The 13,936-nt window shown below is 50.8% G+C and overlaps 41 non-coding genes across 41 annotated transcripts; all 41 read left to right on the forward strand.

The window, feature by feature from the left end:
• The first annotated feature begins 157 nt into the window (after nucleotides 1-157).
• On the forward strand, nucleotides 158-276 carry LOC145083532 (5S ribosomal RNA). Its single transcript, XR_013698003.1, has one exon. It is a non-coding gene; the product is annotated as a 5S ribosomal RNA (ribosomal RNA).
• Nucleotides 277-494: 218 nt separating this feature from the next.
• Nucleotides 495-613, forward strand: LOC145085175 (5S ribosomal RNA). Its single transcript, XR_013699585.1, has one exon. It is a non-coding gene; the product is annotated as a 5S ribosomal RNA (ribosomal RNA).
• Nucleotides 614-831: 218 nt separating this feature from the next.
• Nucleotides 832-950, forward strand: LOC145085176 (5S ribosomal RNA). Its single transcript, XR_013699586.1, has one exon. It is a non-coding gene; the product is annotated as a 5S ribosomal RNA (ribosomal RNA).
• A 218-nt stretch (nucleotides 951-1,168) lies between these two features.
• On the forward strand, nucleotides 1,169-1,287 carry LOC145083950 (5S ribosomal RNA). Its single transcript, XR_013698410.1, has one exon. It is a non-coding gene; the product is annotated as a 5S ribosomal RNA (ribosomal RNA).
• Nucleotides 1,288-1,505: 218 nt separating this feature from the next.
• On the forward strand, nucleotides 1,506-1,624 carry LOC145081546 (5S ribosomal RNA). The gene has a single exon (XR_013696099.1). It is a non-coding gene; the product is annotated as a 5S ribosomal RNA (ribosomal RNA).
• Nucleotides 1,625-1,842: 218 nt separating this feature from the next.
• LOC145085177 (5S ribosomal RNA) lies at nucleotides 1,843-1,961 on the forward strand. Its single transcript, XR_013699587.1, has one exon. It is a non-coding gene; the product is annotated as a 5S ribosomal RNA (ribosomal RNA).
• Nucleotides 1,962-2,179: 218 nt separating this feature from the next.
• On the forward strand, nucleotides 2,180-2,298 carry LOC145083089 (5S ribosomal RNA). The gene has a single exon (XR_013697578.1). It is a non-coding gene; the product is annotated as a 5S ribosomal RNA (ribosomal RNA).
• A 218-nt stretch (nucleotides 2,299-2,516) lies between these two features.
• Nucleotides 2,517-2,635, forward strand: LOC145083533 (5S ribosomal RNA). Its single transcript, XR_013698004.1, has one exon. It is a non-coding gene; the product is annotated as a 5S ribosomal RNA (ribosomal RNA).
• A 218-nt stretch (nucleotides 2,636-2,853) lies between these two features.
• LOC145083535 (5S ribosomal RNA) lies at nucleotides 2,854-2,972 on the forward strand. The gene has a single exon (XR_013698006.1). It is a non-coding gene; the product is annotated as a 5S ribosomal RNA (ribosomal RNA).
• A 219-nt stretch (nucleotides 2,973-3,191) lies between these two features.
• LOC145083797 (5S ribosomal RNA) lies at nucleotides 3,192-3,310 on the forward strand. The gene has a single exon (XR_013698257.1). It is a non-coding gene; the product is annotated as a 5S ribosomal RNA (ribosomal RNA).
• A 218-nt stretch (nucleotides 3,311-3,528) lies between these two features.
• Nucleotides 3,529-3,647, forward strand: LOC145085178 (5S ribosomal RNA). The gene has a single exon (XR_013699588.1). It is a non-coding gene; the product is annotated as a 5S ribosomal RNA (ribosomal RNA).
• A 218-nt stretch (nucleotides 3,648-3,865) lies between these two features.
• On the forward strand, nucleotides 3,866-3,984 carry LOC145081547 (5S ribosomal RNA). The gene has a single exon (XR_013696100.1). It is a non-coding gene; the product is annotated as a 5S ribosomal RNA (ribosomal RNA).
• Nucleotides 3,985-4,202: 218 nt separating this feature from the next.
• On the forward strand, nucleotides 4,203-4,321 carry LOC145084983 (5S ribosomal RNA). The gene has a single exon (XR_013699402.1). It is a non-coding gene; the product is annotated as a 5S ribosomal RNA (ribosomal RNA).
• Nucleotides 4,322-4,540: 219 nt separating this feature from the next.
• Nucleotides 4,541-4,659, forward strand: LOC145083536 (5S ribosomal RNA). The gene has a single exon (XR_013698007.1). It is a non-coding gene; the product is annotated as a 5S ribosomal RNA (ribosomal RNA).
• A 219-nt stretch (nucleotides 4,660-4,878) lies between these two features.
• LOC145083798 (5S ribosomal RNA) lies at nucleotides 4,879-4,997 on the forward strand. Its single transcript, XR_013698258.1, has one exon. It is a non-coding gene; the product is annotated as a 5S ribosomal RNA (ribosomal RNA).
• Nucleotides 4,998-5,215: 218 nt separating this feature from the next.
• LOC145085180 (5S ribosomal RNA) lies at nucleotides 5,216-5,334 on the forward strand. Its single transcript, XR_013699590.1, has one exon. It is a non-coding gene; the product is annotated as a 5S ribosomal RNA (ribosomal RNA).
• A 218-nt stretch (nucleotides 5,335-5,552) lies between these two features.
• LOC145081550 (5S ribosomal RNA) lies at nucleotides 5,553-5,671 on the forward strand. Its single transcript, XR_013696102.1, has one exon. It is a non-coding gene; the product is annotated as a 5S ribosomal RNA (ribosomal RNA).
• A 218-nt stretch (nucleotides 5,672-5,889) lies between these two features.
• LOC145084984 (5S ribosomal RNA) lies at nucleotides 5,890-6,008 on the forward strand. The gene has a single exon (XR_013699403.1). It is a non-coding gene; the product is annotated as a 5S ribosomal RNA (ribosomal RNA).
• Nucleotides 6,009-6,227: 219 nt separating this feature from the next.
• LOC145083538 (5S ribosomal RNA) lies at nucleotides 6,228-6,346 on the forward strand. Its single transcript, XR_013698008.1, has one exon. It is a non-coding gene; the product is annotated as a 5S ribosomal RNA (ribosomal RNA).
• Nucleotides 6,347-6,565: 219 nt separating this feature from the next.
• LOC145081551 (5S ribosomal RNA) lies at nucleotides 6,566-6,684 on the forward strand. The gene has a single exon (XR_013696103.1). It is a non-coding gene; the product is annotated as a 5S ribosomal RNA (ribosomal RNA).
• A 218-nt stretch (nucleotides 6,685-6,902) lies between these two features.
• Nucleotides 6,903-7,021, forward strand: LOC145085079 (5S ribosomal RNA). Its single transcript, XR_013699494.1, has one exon. It is a non-coding gene; the product is annotated as a 5S ribosomal RNA (ribosomal RNA).
• A 218-nt stretch (nucleotides 7,022-7,239) lies between these two features.
• LOC145081552 (5S ribosomal RNA) lies at nucleotides 7,240-7,358 on the forward strand. Its single transcript, XR_013696104.1, has one exon. It is a non-coding gene; the product is annotated as a 5S ribosomal RNA (ribosomal RNA).
• Nucleotides 7,359-7,577: 219 nt separating this feature from the next.
• LOC145083539 (5S ribosomal RNA) lies at nucleotides 7,578-7,696 on the forward strand. The gene has a single exon (XR_013698009.1). It is a non-coding gene; the product is annotated as a 5S ribosomal RNA (ribosomal RNA).
• A 218-nt stretch (nucleotides 7,697-7,914) lies between these two features.
• On the forward strand, nucleotides 7,915-8,033 carry LOC145085181 (5S ribosomal RNA). Its single transcript, XR_013699591.1, has one exon. It is a non-coding gene; the product is annotated as a 5S ribosomal RNA (ribosomal RNA).
• A 218-nt stretch (nucleotides 8,034-8,251) lies between these two features.
• On the forward strand, nucleotides 8,252-8,370 carry LOC145085183 (5S ribosomal RNA). Its single transcript, XR_013699592.1, has one exon. It is a non-coding gene; the product is annotated as a 5S ribosomal RNA (ribosomal RNA).
• Nucleotides 8,371-8,588: 218 nt separating this feature from the next.
• LOC145083540 (5S ribosomal RNA) lies at nucleotides 8,589-8,707 on the forward strand. Its single transcript, XR_013698010.1, has one exon. It is a non-coding gene; the product is annotated as a 5S ribosomal RNA (ribosomal RNA).
• A 218-nt stretch (nucleotides 8,708-8,925) lies between these two features.
• Nucleotides 8,926-9,044, forward strand: LOC145085150 (5S ribosomal RNA). The gene has a single exon (XR_013699562.1). It is a non-coding gene; the product is annotated as a 5S ribosomal RNA (ribosomal RNA).
• Nucleotides 9,045-9,261: 217 nt separating this feature from the next.
• Nucleotides 9,262-9,380, forward strand: LOC145081553 (5S ribosomal RNA). The gene has a single exon (XR_013696105.1). It is a non-coding gene; the product is annotated as a 5S ribosomal RNA (ribosomal RNA).
• Nucleotides 9,381-9,599: 219 nt separating this feature from the next.
• Nucleotides 9,600-9,718, forward strand: LOC145083541 (5S ribosomal RNA). The gene has a single exon (XR_013698011.1). It is a non-coding gene; the product is annotated as a 5S ribosomal RNA (ribosomal RNA).
• Nucleotides 9,719-9,936: 218 nt separating this feature from the next.
• On the forward strand, nucleotides 9,937-10,055 carry LOC145085184 (5S ribosomal RNA). Its single transcript, XR_013699593.1, has one exon. It is a non-coding gene; the product is annotated as a 5S ribosomal RNA (ribosomal RNA).
• Nucleotides 10,056-10,273: 218 nt separating this feature from the next.
• LOC145085185 (5S ribosomal RNA) lies at nucleotides 10,274-10,392 on the forward strand. Its single transcript, XR_013699594.1, has one exon. It is a non-coding gene; the product is annotated as a 5S ribosomal RNA (ribosomal RNA).
• A 218-nt stretch (nucleotides 10,393-10,610) lies between these two features.
• Nucleotides 10,611-10,729, forward strand: LOC145083542 (5S ribosomal RNA). Its single transcript, XR_013698012.1, has one exon. It is a non-coding gene; the product is annotated as a 5S ribosomal RNA (ribosomal RNA).
• A 218-nt stretch (nucleotides 10,730-10,947) lies between these two features.
• LOC145085151 (5S ribosomal RNA) lies at nucleotides 10,948-11,066 on the forward strand. The gene has a single exon (XR_013699563.1). It is a non-coding gene; the product is annotated as a 5S ribosomal RNA (ribosomal RNA).
• Nucleotides 11,067-11,283: 217 nt separating this feature from the next.
• On the forward strand, nucleotides 11,284-11,402 carry LOC145081554 (5S ribosomal RNA). The gene has a single exon (XR_013696106.1). It is a non-coding gene; the product is annotated as a 5S ribosomal RNA (ribosomal RNA).
• Nucleotides 11,403-11,620: 218 nt separating this feature from the next.
• Nucleotides 11,621-11,739, forward strand: LOC145085186 (5S ribosomal RNA). The gene has a single exon (XR_013699595.1). It is a non-coding gene; the product is annotated as a 5S ribosomal RNA (ribosomal RNA).
• A 218-nt stretch (nucleotides 11,740-11,957) lies between these two features.
• Nucleotides 11,958-12,076, forward strand: LOC145081555 (5S ribosomal RNA). The gene has a single exon (XR_013696108.1). It is a non-coding gene; the product is annotated as a 5S ribosomal RNA (ribosomal RNA).
• Nucleotides 12,077-12,294: 218 nt separating this feature from the next.
• Nucleotides 12,295-12,413, forward strand: LOC145083543 (5S ribosomal RNA). The gene has a single exon (XR_013698013.1). It is a non-coding gene; the product is annotated as a 5S ribosomal RNA (ribosomal RNA).
• Nucleotides 12,414-12,630: 217 nt separating this feature from the next.
• LOC145085152 (5S ribosomal RNA) lies at nucleotides 12,631-12,749 on the forward strand. Its single transcript, XR_013699564.1, has one exon. It is a non-coding gene; the product is annotated as a 5S ribosomal RNA (ribosomal RNA).
• Nucleotides 12,750-12,967: 218 nt separating this feature from the next.
• Nucleotides 12,968-13,086, forward strand: LOC145081556 (5S ribosomal RNA). Its single transcript, XR_013696109.1, has one exon. It is a non-coding gene; the product is annotated as a 5S ribosomal RNA (ribosomal RNA).
• Nucleotides 13,087-13,304: 218 nt separating this feature from the next.
• LOC145085187 (5S ribosomal RNA) lies at nucleotides 13,305-13,423 on the forward strand. Its single transcript, XR_013699596.1, has one exon. It is a non-coding gene; the product is annotated as a 5S ribosomal RNA (ribosomal RNA).
• A 218-nt stretch (nucleotides 13,424-13,641) lies between these two features.
• On the forward strand, nucleotides 13,642-13,760 carry LOC145085188 (5S ribosomal RNA). Its single transcript, XR_013699597.1, has one exon. It is a non-coding gene; the product is annotated as a 5S ribosomal RNA (ribosomal RNA).
• The last annotated feature ends 176 nt before the right edge of the window (nucleotides 13,761-13,936 follow it).

Here is a 13,936-nt window from a genome sequence, read left to right on the forward strand (position 1 = left end):
TATGTCTATGCTCGGGCGGCATCCGGTTCATCGTTGATTGTTTCCGCGTTTCCCGAACGGAGCCGATCCCTCACGTGGGTCCCACGCCTCGCGTTCGAAAGCAAACGACGTTCTGCGTCTTGTAAGACATAAAAACAATAAGCATGGATAGTATTTCGGGTGCGATCATACCAGCACTAATGCACCGGATCCCATCAGAACTCTGCAGTTAAGCGTGCTTGGGCGAGAGTAGTACTAGGATGGGTGACCCCCTGGGAAGTCCTCGTGTTGCACCCCCTTTTTCGTTGCCCGTTTGCGTTTTTTTAGGTTTTAGGTGCGTTTTTTTTTTCTTTCTTGCTATGTCGATGCTCGGGCGGCATCCGGTTCATCGTTGATTGTTTCCGCGTTTCCCGAACGGAGCCGATCCCTCACGTGGGTCCCACGCCTCGCGTACGAAAGCAAACGACGTTCTGCGTCTTGTAAGACATAAAAACAATAAGCATGGATAGTATTTCGGGTGCGATCATACCAGCACTAATGCACCGGATCCCATCACAACTCCGCAGTTAAGCGTGCTTGGGCGAGAGTAGTACTAGGATGGGTGACCCCCTGGGAAGTCCTCGTGTTGCACCCCCTTTTTCGTTGCCCGTTTGCGTTTTTTTAGGTTTTAGGTGCGTTTTTTTTTTCTTTCTTGCTATGTCGATGCTCGGGCGGCATCCGGTTCATCGTTGATTGTTTCCGCGTTTCCCGAACGGAGCCGATCCCTCACGTGGGTCCCACGCCTCGCGTTCGAAAGCAAACGACGTTCTGCGTCTTGTAAGACATAAAAACAATAAGCATGGATAGTATTTCGGGTGCGATCATACCAGCACTAATGCACCGGATCCCATCACAACTCCGCAGTTAAGCGTGCTTGGGCGAGAGTAGTACTAGGATGGGTGACCCCCTGGGAAGTCCTCGTGTTGCACCCCCTTTTTCGTTGCCCGTTTGCGTTTTTTTAGGTTTTAGGTGCGTTTTTTTTTTCTTTCTTGCTATGTCGATGCTCGGGCGGCATCCGGTTCATCGTTGATTGTTTCCGCGTTTCCCGAACGGAGCCGATCCCTCACGTGGGTCCCACGCCTCGCGTTCGAAAGCAAACGACGTTCTGCGTCTTGTAAGACATAAAAACAATAAGCATGGATAGTATTTCGGGTGCGATCATACCAGCACTAATGCACCGGATCCCATCAGAACTCTGCAGTTAAGCGTGCTTGGGCGAGAGTAGTACTAGGATGGGTGACCCCTTGGGAAGTCCTCGTGTTGCACCCCCTTTTTCGTTGCCCGTTTGCGTTTTTTTAGGTTTTAGGTGCGTTTTTTTTTTCTTTCTTGCTATGTCGATGCTCGGGCGGCATCCGGTTCATCGTTGATTGTTTCCGCGTTTCCCGAACGGAGCCGATCCCTCACGTGGGTCCCACGCCTCGCGTACGAAAGCAAACGACGTTCTGCGTCTTGTAAGACATAAAAACAATAAGCATGGATAGTATTTCGGGTGCGATCATACCAGCACTAATGCACCGGATCCCATCAGAACTCCGCAGTTAAGCGTGCTTGGGCGAGAGTAGTACTAGGATGGGTGACCCCCTGGGAAGTCCTCGTGTTGCACCCCCTTTTTCGTTGCCCGTTTGCGTTTTTTTAGGTTTTAGGTGCGTTTTTTTTTTCTTTCTTGCTATGTCGATGCTCGGGCGGCATCCGGTTCATCGTTGATTGTTTCCGCGTTTCCCGAACGGAGCCGATCCCTCACGTGGGTCCCACGCCTCGCGTTCGAAAGCAAACGACGTTCTGCGTCTTGTAAGACATAAAAACAATAAGCATGGATAGTATTTCGGGTGCGATCATACCAGCACTAATGCACCGGATCCCATCACAACTCCGCAGTTAAGCGTGCTTGGGCGAGAGTAGTACTAGGATGGGTGACCCCCTGGGAAGTCCTCGTGTTGCACCCCCTTTTTCGTTGCCCGTTTGCGTTTTTTTAGGTTTTAGGTGCGTTTTTTTTTTCTTTCTTGCTATGTCTATGCTCGGGCGGCATCCGGTTCATCGTTGATTGTTTCCGCGTTTCCCGAACGGAGCCGATCCCTCACGTGGGTCCCACGCCTCGCGTTCGAAAGCAAACGACGTTCTGCGTCTTGTAAGACATAAAAACAATAAGCATGGATAGTATTTCGGGTGCGATCATACCAGCACTAATGCACCGGATCCCATCAGAACTCCGCAGTTAAGCGTGCTTGGGCGAGAGTAGTACTAGGATGGGTGACCCCTTGGGAAGTCCTCGTGTTGCACCCCCTTTTTCGTTGCCCGTTTGCGTTTTTTTAGGTTTTAGGTGCGTTTTTTTTTTCTTTCTTGCTATGTCTATGCTCGGGCGGCATCCGGTTCATCGTTGATTGTTTCCGCGTTTCCCGAACGGAGCCGATCCCTCACGTGGGTCCCACGCCTCGCGTTCGAAAGCAAACGACGTTCTGCGTCTTGTAAGACATAAAAACAATAAGCATGGATAGTATTTCGGGTGCGATCATACCAGCACTAATGCACCGGATCCCATCAGAACTCTGCAGTTAAGCGTGCTTGGGCGAGAGTAGTACTAGGATGGGTGACCCCCTGGGAAGTCCTCGTGTTGCACCCCCTTTTTCGTTGCCCGTTTGCGTTTTTTTAGGTTTTAGGTGCGTTTTTTTTTTCTTTCTTGCTATGTCTATGCTCGGGCGGCATCCGGTTCATCGTTGATTGTTTCCGCGTTTCCCGAACGGAGCCGATCCCTCACGTGGGTACCACGCCTCGCGTTCGAAAGCAAACGACGTTCTGCGTCTTGTAAGACATAAAAACAATAAGCATGGATAGTATTTCGGGTGCGATCATACCAGCACTAATGCACCGGATCCCATCAGAACTCTGCAGTTAAGCGTGCTTGGGCGAGAGTAGTACTAGGATGGGTGACCCCCTGGGAAGTCCTCGTGTTGCACCCCCTTTTTCGTTGCCCGTTTGCGTTTTTTTAGGTTTTAGGTGCGTTTTTTTTTTTCTTTCTTGCTATGTCGATGCTCGGGCGGCATCCGGTTCATCGTTGATTGTTTCCGCGTTTCCCGAACGGAGCCGATCCCTCACGTGGGTCCCACGCCTCGCGTACGAAAGCAAACGACGTTCTGCGTCTTGTAAGACATAAAAACAATAAGCATGGATAGTATTTCGGGTGCGATCATACCAGCACTAATGCACCGGATCCCATCAGAACTCCGCAGTTAATCGTGCTTGGGCGAGAGTAGTACTAGGATGGGTGACCCCCTGGGAAGTCCTCGTGTTGCACCCCCTTTTTCGTTGCCCGTTTGCGTTTTTTTAGGTTTTAGGTGCGTTTTTTTTTTCTTTCTTGCTATGTCGATGCTCGGGCGGCATCCGGTTCATCGTTGATTGTTTCCGCGTTTCCCGAACGGAGCCGATCCCTCACGTGGGTCCCACGCCTCGCGTTCGAAAGCAAACGACGTTCTGCGTCTTGTAAGACATAAAAACAATAAGCATGGATAGTATTTCGGGTGCGATCATACCAGCACTAATGCACCGGATCCCATCACAACTCCGCAGTTAAGCGTGCTTGGGCGAGAGTAGTACTAGGATGGGTGACCCCCTGGGAAGTCCTCGTGTTGCACCCCCTTTTTCGTTGCCCGTTTGCGTTTTTTTAGGTTTTAGGTGCGTTTTTTTTTTCTTTCTTGCTATGTCTATGCTCGGGCGGCATCCGGTTCATCGTTGATTGTTTCCGCGTTTCCCGAACGGAGCCGATCCCTCACGTGGGTCCCACGCCTCGCGTTCGAAAGCAAACGACGTTCTGCGTCTTGTAAGACATAAAAACAATAAGCATGGATAGTATTTCGGGTGCGATCATACCAGCACTAATGCACCGGATCCCATCAGAACTCCGCAGTTAAGCGTGCTTGGGCGAGAGTAGTACTAGGATGGGTGACCCCCTGGGAAGTCCTCGTGTTGCACCCCCTTTTTCGTTGCCCGTTTGCGTTTTTTTAGGTTTTAGGTGCGTTTTTTTTTTCTTTCTTGCTATGTCTATGCTCGGGCGGCATCCGGTTCATCGTTGATTGTTTCCGCGTTTCCCGAACGGAGCCGATCCCTCACGTGGGTCCCACGCCTCGCGTTCGAAAGCAAACGACGTTCTGCGTCTTGTAAGACATAAAAACAATAAGCATGGATAGTATTTCGGGTGCGATCATACCAGCACTAATGCACCGGATCCCATCAGAACTCTGCAGTTAAGCGTGCTTGGTCGAGAGTAGTACTAGGATGGGTGACCCCCTGGGAAGTCCTCGTGTTGCACCCCCTTTTTCGTTGCCCGTTTGCGTTTTTTTAGGTTTTAGGTGCGTTTTTTTTTTTCTTTCTTGCTATGTCTATGCTCGGGCGGCATCCGGTTCATCGTTGATTGTTTCCGCGTTTCCCGAACGGAGCCGATCCCTCACGTGGGTCCCACGCCTCGCGTTCGAAAGCAAACGACGTTCTGCGTCTTGTAAGACATAAAAACAATAAGCATGGATAGTATTTCGGGTGCGATCATACCAGCACTAATGCACCGGATCCCATCAGAACTCTGCAGTTAAGCGTGCTTGGGCGAGAGTAGTACTAGGATGGGTGACCCCCTGGGAAGTCCTCGTGTTGCACCCCCTTTTTCGTTGCCCGTTTGCGTTTTTTTAGGTTTTAGGTGCGTTTTTTTTTTTCTTTCTTGCTATGTCGATGCTCGGGCGGCATCCGGTTCATCGTTGATTGTTTCCGCGTTTCCCGAACGGAGCCGATCCCTCACGTGGGTCCCACGCCTCGCGTACGAAAGCAAACGACGTTCTGCGTCTTGTAAGACATAAAAACAATAAGCATGGATAGTATTTCGGGTGCGATCATACCAGCACTAATGCACCGGATCCCATCAGAACTCCGCAGTTAATCGTGCTTGGGCGAGAGTAGTACTAGGATGGGTGACCCCCTGGGAAGTCCTCGTGTTGCACCCCCTTTTTCGTTGCCCGTTTGCGTTTTTTTAGGTTTTAGGTGCGTTTTTTTTTTCTTTCTTGCTATGTCGATGCTCGGGCGGCATCCGGTTCATCGTTGATTGTTTCCGCGTTTCCCGAACGGAGCCGATCCCTCACGTGGGTCCCACGCCTCGCGTTCGAAAGCAAACGACGTTCTGCGTCTTGTAAGACATAAAAACAATAAGCATGGATAGTATTTCGGGTGCGATCATACCAGCACTAATGCACCGGATCCCATCACAACTCCGCAGTTAAGCGTGCTTGGGCGAGAGTAGTACTAGGATGGGTGACCCCCTGGGAAGTCCTCGTGTTGCACCCCCTTTTTCGTTGCCCGTTTGCGTTTTTTTAGGTTTTAGGTGCGTTTTTTTTTTCTTTCTTGCTATGTCTATGCTCGGGCGGCATCCGGTTCATCGTTGATTGTTTCCGCGTTTCCCGAACGGAGCCGATCCCTCACGTGGGTCCCACGCCTCGCGTTCGAAAGCAAACGACGTTCTGCGTCTTGTAAGACATAAAAACAATAAGCATGGATAGTATTTCGGGTGCGATCATACCAGCACTAATGCACCGGATCCCATCAGAACTCCGCAGTTAAGCGTGCTTGGGCGAGAGTAGTACTAGGATGGGTGACCCCCTGGGAAGTCCTCGTGTTGCACCCCCTTTTTCGTTGCCCGTTTGCGTTTTTTTAGGTTTTAGGTGCGTTTTTTTTTTCTTTCTTGCTATGTCTATGCTCGGGCGGCATCCGGTTCATCGTTGATTGTTTCCGCGTTTCCCGAACGGAGCCGATCCCTCACGTGGGTCCCACGCCTCGCGTTCGAAAGCAAACGACGTTCTGCGTCTTGTAAGACATAAAAACAATAAGCATGGATAGTATTTCGGGTGCGATCATACCAGCACTAATGCACCGGATCCCATCAGAACTCTGCAGTTAAGCGTGCTTGGTCGAGAGTAGTACTAGGATGGGTGACCCCCTGGGAAGTCCTCGTGTTGCACCCCCTTTTTCGTTGCCCGTTTGCGTTTTTTTAGGTTTTAGGTGCGTTTTTTTTTTTCTTTCTTGCTATGTCTATGCTCGGGCGGCATCCGGTTCATCGTTGATTGTTTCCGCGTTTCCCGAACGGAGCCGATCCCTCACGTGGGTCCCACGCCTCGCGTTCGAAAGCAAACGACGTTCTGCGTCTTGTAAGACATAAAAACAATAAGCATGGATAGTATTTCGGGTGCGATCATACCAGCACTAATGCACCGGATCCCATCAGAACTCTGCAGTTAAGCGTGCTTGGGCGAGAGTAGTACTAGGATGGGTGACCCCCTGGGAAGTCCTCGTGTTGCACCCCCTTTTTCGTTGCCCGTTTGCGTTTTTTTAGGTTTTAGGTGCGTTTTTTTTTTTCTTTCTTGCTATGTCGATGCTCGGGCGGCATCCGGTTCATCGTTGATTGTTTCCGCGTTTCCCGAACGGAGCCGATCCCTCACGTGGGTCCCACGCCTCGCGTACGAAAGCAAACGACGTTCTGCGTCTTGTAAGACATAAAAACAATAAGCATGGATAGTATTTCGGGTGCGATCATACCAGCACTAATGCACCGGATCCCATCAGAACTCCGCAGTTAAGCGTGCTTGGGCGAGAGTAGTACTAGGATGGGTGACCCCCTGGGAAGTCCTCGTGTTGCACCCCCTTTTTCGTTGCCCGTTTGCGTTTTTTTAGGTTTTAGGTGCGTTTTTTTTTTCTTTCTTGCTATGTCGATGCTCGGGCGGCATCCGGTTCATCGTTGATTGTTTCCGCGTTTCCCGAACGGAGCCGATCCCTCACGTGGGTCCCACGCCTCGCGTTCGAAAGCAAACGACGTTCTGCGTCTTGTAAGACATAAAAACAATAAGCATGGATAGTATTTCGGGTGCGATCATACCAGCACTAATGCACCGGATCCCATCAGAACTCTGCAATTAAGCGTGCTTGGGCGAGAGTAGTACTAGGATGGGTGACCCCCTGGGAAGTCCTCGTGTTGCACCCCCTTTTTCGTTGCCCGTTTGCGTTTTTTTAGGTTTTAGGTGCGTTTTTTTTTTCTTTCTTGCTATGTCTATGCTCGGGCGGCATCCGGTTCATCGTTGATTGTTTCCGCGTTTCCCGAACGGAGCCGATCCCTCACGTGGGTCCCACGCCTCGCGTACGAAAGCAAACGACGTTCTGCGTCTTGTAAGACATAAAAACAATAAGCATGGATAGTATTTCGGGTGCGATCATACCAGCACTAATGCACCGGATCCCATCAGAACTCCGCAGTTAAGCGTGCTTGGGCGAGAGTAGTACTAGGATGGGTGACCCCCTGGGAAGTCCTCGTGTTGCACCCCCTTTTTCGTTGCCCGTTTGCGTTTTTTTAGGTTTTAGGTGCGTTTTTTTTTTTCTTTCTTGCTATGTCTATGCTCGGGCGGCATCCGGTTCATCGTTGATTGTTTCCGCGTTTCCCGAACGGAGCCGATCCCTCACGTGGGTCCCACGCCTCGCGTTCGAAAGCAAACGACGTTCTGCGTCTTGTAAGACATAAAAACAATAAGCATGGATAGTATTTCGGGTGCGATCATACCAGCACTAATGCACCGGATCCCATCAGAACTCTGCAGTTAAGCGTGCTTGGGCGAGAGTAGTACTAGGATGGGTGACCCCCTGGGAAGTCCTCGTGTTGCACCCCCTTTTTCGTTGCCCGTTTGCGTTTTTTTAGGTTTTAGGTGCGTTTTTTTTTTCTTTCTTGCTATGTCGATGCTCGGGCGGCATCCGGTTCATCGTTGATTGTTTCCGCGTTTCCCGAATGGAGCCGATCCCTCACGTGGGTCCCACGCCTCGCGTACGAAAGCAAACGACGTTCTGCGTCTTGTAAGACATAAAAACAATAAGCATGGATAGTATTTCGGGTGCGATCATACCAGCACTAATGCACCGGATCCCATCACAACTCCGCAGTTAAGCGTGCTTGGGCGAGAGTAGTACTAGGATGGGTGACCCCCTGGGAAGTCCTCGTGTTGCACCCCCTTTTTCGTTGCCCGTTTGCGTTTTTTTAGGTTTTAGGTGCGTTTTTTTTTTCTTTCTTGCTATGTCGATGCTCGGGCGGCATCCGGTTCATCGTTGATTGTTTCCGCGTTTCCCGAACGGAGCCGATCCCTCACGTGGGTCCCACGCCTCGCGTTCGAAAGCAAACGACGTTCTGCGTCTTGTAAGACATAAAAACAATAAGCATGGATAGTATTTCGGGTGCGATCATACCAGCACTAATGCACCGGATCCCATCACAACTCCGCAGTTAAGCGTGCTTGGGCGAGAGTAGTACTAGGATGGGTGACCCCCTGGGAAGTCCTCGTGTTGCACCCCCTTTTTCGTTGCCCGTTTGCGTTTTTTTAGGTTTTAGGTGCGTTTTTTTTTTCTTTCTTGCTATGTCGATGCTCGGGCGGCATCCGGTTCATCGTTGATTGTTTCCGCGTTTCCCGAACGGAGCCGATCCCTCACGTGGGTCCCACGCCTCGCGTTCGAAAGCAAACGACGTTCTGCGTCTTGTAAGACATAAAAACAATAAGCATGGATAGTATTTCGGGTGCGATCATACCAGCACTAATGCACCGGATCCCATCAGAACTCTGCAGTTAAGCGTGCTTGGGCGAGAGTAGTACTAGGATGGGTGACCCCCTGGGAAGTCCTCGTGTTGCACCCCCTTTTTCGTTGCCCGTTTGCGTTTTTTTAGGTTTTAGGTGCGTTTTTTTTTTCTTTCTTGCTATGTCGATGCTCGGGCGGCATCCGGTTCATCGTTGATTGTTTCCGCGTTTCCCGAACGGAGCCGATCCCTCACGTGGGTCCCACGCCTCGCGTTCGAAAGCAAACGACGTTCTGCGTCTTGTAAGACATAAAAACAATAAGCATGGATAGTATTTCGTGTGCGATCATACCAGCACTAATGCACCGGATCCCATCAGAACTCTGCAGTTAAGCGTGCTTGGGCGAGAGTAGTAGTAGGATGGGTGACCCCCTGGGAAGTCCTCGTGTTGCACCCCCTTTTTCGTTGCCCGTTTGCGTTTTTTTAGGTTTTAGGTGCGTTTTTTTTTCTTTCTTGCTATGTCGATGCTCGGGCGGCATCCGGTTCATCGTTGATTGTTTCCGCGTTTCCCGAACGGAGCCGATCCCTCACGTGGGTCCCACGCCTCGCGTACGAAAGCAAACGACGTTCTGCGTCTTGTAAGACATAAAAACAATAAGCATGGATAGTATTTCGGGTGCGATCATACCAGCACTAATGCACCGGATCCCATCAGAACTCCGCAGTTAAGCGTGCTTGGGCGAGAGTAGTACTAGGATGGGTGACCCCCTGGGAAGTCCTCGTGTTGCACCCCCTTTTTCGTTGCCCGTTTGCGTTTTTTTAGGTTTTAGGTGCGTTTTTTTTTTTCTTTCTTGCTATGTCTATGCTCGGGCGGCATCCGGTTCATCGTTGATTGTTTCCGCGTTTCCCGAACGGAGCCGATCCCTCACGTGGGTCCCACGCCTCGCGTTCGAAAGCAAACGACGTTCTGCGTCTTGTAAGACATAAAAACAATAAGCATGGATAGTATTTCGGGTGCGATCATACCAGCACTAATGCACCGGATCCCATCAGAACTCTGCAGTTAAGCGTGCTTGGGCGAGAGTAGTACTAGGATGGGTGACCCCCTGGGAAGTCCTCGTGTTGCACCCCCTTTTTCGTTGCCCGTTTGCGTTTTTTTAGGTTTTAGGTGCGTTTTTTTTTTCTTTCTTGCTATGTCGATGCTCGGGCGGCATCCGGTTCATCGTTGATTGTTTCCGCGTTTCCCGAATGGAGCCGATCCCTCACGTGGGTCCCACGCCTCGCGTACGAAAGCAAACGACGTTCTGCGTCTTGTAAGACATAAAAACAATAAGCATGGATAGTATTTCGGGTGCGATCATACCAGCACTAATGCACCGGATCCCATCACAACTCCGCAGTTAAGCGTGCTTGGGCGAGAGTAGTACTAGGATGGGTGACCCCCTGGGAAGTCCTCGTGTTGCACCCCCTTTTTCGTTGCCCGTTTGCGTTTTTTTAGGTTTTAGGTGCGTTTTTTTTTTCTTTCTTGCTATGTCGATGCTCGGGCGGCATCCGGTTCATCGTTGATTGTTTCCGCGTTTCCCGAACGGAGCCGATCCCTCACGTGGGTCCCACGCCTCGCGTTCGAAAGCAAACGACGTTCTGCGTCTTGTAAGACATAAAAACAATAAGCATGGATAGTATTTCGGGTGCGATCATACCAGCACTAATGCACCGGATCCCATCACAACTCCGCAGTTAAGCGTGCTTGGGCGAGAGTAGTACTAGGATGGGTGACCCCCTGGGAAGTCCTCGTGTTGCACCCCCTTTTTCGTTGCCCGTTTGCGTTTTTTTAGGTTTTAGGTGCGTTTTTTTTTTCTTTCTTGCTATGTCGATGCTCGGGCGGCATCCGGTTCATCGTTGATTGTTTCCGCGTTTCCCGAACGGAGCCGATCCCTCACGTGGGTCCCACGCCTCGCGTTCGAAAGCAAACGACGTTCTGCGTCTTGTAAGACATAAAAACAATAAGCATGGATAGTATTTCGGGTGCGATCATACCAGCACTAATGCACCGGATCCCATCAGAACTCTGCAGTTAAGCGTGCTTGGGCGAGAGTAGTACTAGGATGGGTGACCCCCTGGGAAGTCCTCGTGTTGCACCCCCTTTTTCGTTGCCCGTTTGCGTTTTTTTAGGTTTTAGGTGCGTTTTTTTTTTCTTTCTTGCTATGTCGATGCTCGGGCGGCATCCGGTTCATCGTTGATTGTTTCCGCGTTTCCCGAACGGAGCCGATCCCTCACGTGGGTCCCACGCCTCGCGTTCGAAAGCAAACGACGTTCTGCGTCTTGTAAGACATAAAAACAATAAGCATGGATAGTATTTCGTGTGCGATCATACCAGCACTAATGCACCGGATCCCATCAGAACTCTGCAGTTAAGCGTGCTTGGGCGAGAGTAGTAGTAGGATGGGTGACCCCCTGGGAAGTCCTCGTGTTGCACCCCCTTTTTCGTTGCCCGTTTGCGTTTTTTTAGGTTTTAGGTGCGTTTTTTTTTCTTTCTTGCTATGTCGATGCTCGGGCGGCATCCGGTTCATCGTTGATTGTTTCCGCGTTTCCCGAACGGAGCCGATCCCTCACGTGGGTCCCACGCCTCGCGTACGAAAGCAAACGACGTTCTGCGTCTTGTAAGACATAAAAACAATAAGCATGGATAGTATTTCGGGTGCGATCATACCAGCACTAATGCACCGGATCCCATCAGAACTCCGCAGTTAAGCGTGCTTGGGCGAGAGTAGTACTAGGATGGGTGACCCCCTGGGAAGTCCTCGTGTTGCACCCCCTTTTTCGTTGCCCGTTTGCGTTTTTTTAGGTTTTAAGTGCGTTTTTTTTTTCTTTCTTGCTATGTCGATGCTCGGGCGGCATCCGGTTCATCGTTGATTGTTTCCGCGTTTCCCGAACGGAGCCGATCCCTCACGTGGGTCCCACGCCTCGCGTTCGAAAGCAAACGACGTTCTGCGTCTTGTAAGACATAAAAACAATAAGCATGGATAGTATTTCGGGTGCGATCATACCAGCACTAATGCACCGGATCCCATCACAACTCCGCAGTTAAGCGTGCTTGGGCGAGAGTAGTACTAGGATGGGTGACCCCCTGGGAAGTCCTCGTGTTGCACCCCCTTTTTCGTTGCCCGTTTGCGTTTTTTTAGGTTTTAGGTGCGTTTTTTTTTTCTTTCTTGCTATGTCGATGCTCGGGCGGCATCCGGTTCATCGTTGATTGTTTCCGCGTTTCCCGAACGGAGCCGATCCCTCACGTGGGTCCCACGCCTCGCGTTCGAAAGCAAACGACGTTCTGCGTCTTGTAAGACATAAAAACAATAAGCATGGATAGTATTTCGGGTGCGATCATACCAGCACTAATGCACCGGATCCCATCAGAACTCCGCAGTTAAGCGTGCTTGGGCGAGAGTAGTACTAGGATGGGTGACCCCCTGGGAAGTCCTCGTGTTGCACCCCCTTTTTCGTTGCCCGTTTGCGTTTTTTTAGGTTTTAGGTGCGTTTTTTTTTTCTTTCTTGCTATGTCGATGCTCGGGCGGCATCCGGTTCATCGTTGATTGTTTCCGCGTTTCCCGAACGGAGCCGATCCCTCACGTGGGTCCCACGCCTCGCGTTCGAAAGCAAACGACGTTCTGCGTCTTGTAAGACATAAAAACAATAAGCATGGATAGTATTTCGGGTGCGATCATACCAGCACTAATGCACCGGATCCCATCAGAACTCTGCAGTTAAGCGTGCTTGGGCGAGAGTAGTACTAGGATGGGTGACCCCCTGGGAAGTCCTCGTGTTGCACCCCCTTTTTCGTTGCCCGTTTGCGTTTTTTTAGGTTTTAGGTGCGTTTTTTTTTCTTTCTTGCTATGTCGATGCTCGGGCGGCATCCGGTTCATCGTTGATTGTTTCCGCGTTTCCCGAACGGAGCCGATCCCTCACGTGGGTCCCACGCCTCGCGTTCGAAAGCAAACGACGTTCTGCGTCTTGTAAGACATAAAAACAATAAGCATGGATAGTATTTCGTGTGCGATCATACCAGCACTAATGCACCGGATCCCATCAGAACTCTGCAGTTAAGCGTGCTTGGGCGAGAGTAGTAGTAGGATGGGTGACCCCCTGGGAAGTCCTCGTGTTGCACCCCCTTTTTCGTTGCCCGTTTGCGTTTTTTTAGGTTTTAGGTGCGTTTTTTTTTTCTTTCTTGCTATGTCGATGCTCGGGCGGCATCCGGTTCATCGTTGATTGTTTCCGCGTTTCCCGAACGGAGCCGATCCCTCACGTGGGTCCCACGCCTCGCGTACGAAAGCAAACGACGTTCTGCGTCTTGTAAGACATAAAAACAATAAGCATGGATAGTATTTCGGGTGCGATCATACCAGCACTAATGCACCGGATCCCATCAGAACTCCGCAGTTAAGCGTGCTTGGGCGAGAGTAGTACTAGGATGGGTGACCCCCTGGGAAGTCCTCGTGTTGCACCCCCTTTTTCGTTGCCCGTTTGCGTTTTTTTAGGTTTTAGGTGCGTTTTTTTTTTCTTTCTTGCTATGTCGATGCTCGGGCGGCATCCGGTTCATCGTTGATTGTTTCCGCGTTTCCCGAACGGAGCCGATCCCTCACGTGGGTCCCACGCCTCGCGTTCGAAAGCAAACGACGTTCTGCGTCTTGTAAGACATAAAAACAATAAGCATGGATAGTATTTCGGGTGCGATCATACCAGCACTAATGCACCGGATCCCATCACAACTCCGCAGTTAAGCGTGCTTGGGCGAGAGTAGTACTAGGATGGGTGACCCCCTGGGAAGTCCTCGTGTTGCACCCCCTTTTTCGTTGCCCGTTTGCGTTTTTTTAGGTTTTAGGTGCGTTTTTTTTTTCTTTCTTGCTATGTCGATGCTCGGGCGGCATCCGGTTCATCGTTGATTGTTTCCGCGTTTCCCGAACGGAGCCGATCCCTCACGTGGGTCCCACGCCTCGCGTTCGAAAGCAAACGACGTTCTGCGTCTTGTAAGACATAAAAACAATAAGCATGGATAGTATTTCGGGTGCGATCATACCAGCACTAATGCACCGGATCCCATCACAACTCCGCAGTTAAGCGTGCTTGGGCGAGAGTAGTACTAGGATGGGTGACCCCCTGGGAAGTCCTCGTGTTGCACCCCCTTTTTCGTTGCCCGTTTGCGTTTTTTTAGGTTTTAGGTGCGTTTTTTTTTTCTTTCTTGCTATGTCGATGCTCGGGCGGCATCCGGTTCATCGTTGATTGTTTCCGCGTTTCCCGAACGGAGCCGATCCCTCACGTGGGTCCCACGCCTCGCGTACGAAAGCAAACGACGTTCTG

The sequence above is a fragment of the Lactuca serriola genome, chromosome 1 (assembly GCF_051521515.1).
Source record: "Lactuca serriola cultivar US96UC23 chromosome 1, Lser_US96UC23_V15, whole genome shotgun sequence".
Taxonomy (NCBI): Eukaryota; Viridiplantae; Streptophyta; class Magnoliopsida; order Asterales; family Asteraceae; genus Lactuca; species Lactuca serriola.